The sequence below is a fragment of the Amaranthus tricolor genome, chromosome 17 (assembly GCF_026212465.1).
Source record: "Amaranthus tricolor cultivar Red isolate AtriRed21 chromosome 17, ASM2621246v1, whole genome shotgun sequence".
NCBI classification, from domain to species: Eukaryota; Viridiplantae; Streptophyta; class Magnoliopsida; order Caryophyllales; family Amaranthaceae; genus Amaranthus; species Amaranthus tricolor.
This window is the reverse complement of record NC_080063.1, coordinates 4,450,416-4,453,843: the sequence shown is the minus strand read 5'-3', so window position 1 is coordinate 4,453,843 and position 3,428 is coordinate 4,450,416.

Sequence of the window (3,428 nt, the reverse complement as noted above, 5' to 3'; positions counted from 1 at the left end):
CTTGTGATCAGACAGATGTGTATTTTTGGATAAAAAAATAAATTCCTAATTTAATTGATGATCCAATCTCATTTACTCTTGCTTGCTTGTGAGTACGGAGTACTTAGTTCTGATTTGTTGTGACCAGTTGTGAGCACAAGTAAACTTATTTATTATATTTGTTTCTTTAATTTTGCTACATAAATTAAAAAAATTCTTACTTTAATTTAACTTAAATTACTAAGTTTGAAGATGACAGTTGAGTTGACCCATGGGAGAATAAGAAAAATCCATAAAATAGTTTGTGTGGCAAGTGGGATTAAAATAGATTTATGACAAAAATCTTACCTTTAAGTTGTCATATTTTTTATTTTTCACCATTTTTATTATGTGTATTATCTCTTATTTTTAAATACTCACTATTTTAATTCACTATATTTAATTTTTTAATCTATTTTTTACTATAAATCGAATTTAATTAAAAAATTATTGAATTAATTAAAAAACAACTAAGTTCGATTTTCACGTATTAGTCTTTTCTTCTCCTTAATTTATCCAAAATAAAAAAAAAAAAAAAAAAAAAAAAAAAGAGTTTTCGATGAATGTTATCTTTTTGTTTTGGAAGATATGGTAATTATTGGTAAGCTACAATCAATGATAGGATAATAGCAACTGGATGATGAAAATAATCAAGACTAGAAAAATATTTAATGCATTGTTTATGTCATGAGTGAAGGCCAAAATCTTGGCAAAATTACAAGGCTATAAGATTAGCAAAAGCAAAAGTGGTCTTTGTCAATATGCTAAAAGTTCAATTCTAATAATATAAAAAAATTAATTATTTACCTTAATGTCAAATATATATATATATATATATATATATATATATATATATATATATATATATATATATATATATATATATATATATATATATATATATATATATATATATATATATATATATATATATATATATGAGAATATGTTGTTGAAATAATAATATTTGAGAAACACTTACACAATATTCCTAGGATGATACTTTATCAATCTTAAAAAATCTTAATCAAAATAATGTTAGAGTATATAATATATCTTGGAGTCTCAACCATCAGCTTAAGTTTTTGGTTGAATTAGTTCCTAAACATAGTATCAGAGCCAACATTACAAAAGGTCACGGACTTAAATCTCAACCATCCCTCAAATTCAAGTGATATATCTGGCACCAGGTATGAGGAGGACCTCTGTTGCATCCACACTTCTAGTACAAAGGGCACGTGTGAGGGGGGTGTATTGGAGTATACTTCCTTCCTTTCAAATCAGTTGCAACATTGGTAAAAATGGCACTATTCTTTCATCATTCTTAATTTGTGATTAGTTTTTAATCTATAGGTCAAAATATAGTTAAGTGAGGTCTTGTTTGATTCGTCTCACTGCAAAGATTTTTAATATCAAACTTTTATAATATTTTATTATTCATAATTAGAGATATTAAGGATGAATTAGTGCATCAAACTGCATAAAAAAACAAATGTTGCAAGTAAATGAAAACGAAGGAAGTATAACGTATGATGAAGTCTCATCCAACTCAACCATCAACTTAAGCTTTTGGTTGAGTTGGTTTCTTGAGAAACAAAAAGTTATTCAAAATTATGGAACTATGTTTTGCATTTGTAGATGCAAAACGTCCATTTTATTTTGTGCGTTTTTTCTTCAAATTTTGACATTTTCATACAACTTTTCCATGCATTTTAAAATATAAATTCTTTAAAATTAACTCCAAGAAGCAATAATAAATGCAAACTTTTTTTACAAAAAATTGGATGAGTAAAGAAAGTCACGAGTTCACATTGGGTTGTCCGTCTTGATGATGCCCAACAACATCTACCATTAACTCAGCTAACCCAAATATGGGGGCATTTTTAATGCAGTTCCTGTCCCTACAAGGCCCAAAAAGTTAGGCCTTTCAAACATCAACTATGCTATATGGGTCTTGCCGGTTTCTTATGTTTAAATGTAAATTATTATATGAGACGGTCTTTTTGTGAGACTTATTTTATACATGGCCGGGTTAAATATCTCAACTAATAATATATATGAGTATACAGGCATCTTATAGTGCGCCATTTCATTAGAAAAAAATCTCTCACAAAAATAACTACTTTTTAAATCAAGTTATTCTTCACAAGTCAGAAGAGAATTCACATATCATTTGTACGCTTTCTAATTCTAAGTTTTATTTGCTAAAATTTACTTATTTGCAAAGTTGTTTAGTGGTTATTTTTGGATAAGCATTGAAAATGAAAATTCTTTTTAAAAGTGAAAAATTTTATAATGTGTATTAATTTTATTTTGTTGTTTGCATTAATTTCATGTTTATTATATCACTTTCAAGTCATATTACAACCTGTCTTGGGAACCTTTGGCCAGTGGTTCATCTCTCGTTAGGCCTTCCAACATTAGACATCCAGTATTACATTAAAGAATGAACAAACATGGAGACTGGAGAGCTTCACTAATTTACAACTTAAAATAAGATAGACGTGTAACCGCATGGTGGGCGCTCAGTCGAGCCAGCAGATGCTCGTTTGACCAAGCATAGTCACGAGTATGTAGTTGTGTATTGAATGGTGCCCGCTTTTGAGTCATTACGGGCATTTTTAAGCATGTTACTGTCTTGGTACGTCTTCATGTGAGTACTATGTACTCTAATCTCCAATGCTTTCGAATGTTCCATGACAAATCAAAGCATCTTTTCTTCTTCTCCCAACTATTTGAAACCAAAATTACTAGGTATTTGAGCACTCTTCTCAAGCTGATCAAAACTCCAATGCATTATTTCATCAAATAAGCCATATTCTCATATATATTAAAGGGACTCTTCACTACTGCCTTCATCTCTATCGATCCGATCTATATCTTCTTTTCTTTCCTACACTGATACAGATTGAACAGGTTGTCTACATACTAGACACTCAACATCTGGTTATTGAGTTTATTTTCTTAAATGGGTGATAATTTTATTTTTTTGTCTTATAAGTGACAAGCCACTCTATCTCATTCTAGTTCCAAAGCCAAATCTGTTGTGTCGCTAATATTGTGTTTGAATCTTGTTGGTTATATATGTCGTTTACTTAAACTATATTGTCTAATTCCCAAAGCAACTTTAGTTTAATGTGATAATATTAATGCCATTTACCTATAGGAAACTCAGTGCAACATAAACGAACTAAACATTAAAATGAATATACATTTTGTTCGTGAGAAAGTATATAGGGATCAATTTAAAATCCTCCACTTTTCATCCAAACATCAAATTGTAGATATCTATACCAAAAGGCTTCCACTTATACTTTCAAGATTTCAAAGATAGTCTCAACATTCGTTAATCTCCCATTTCAATTTTCAAGATGTATTAGAATATAATAATTTTACAAGATATTATATTT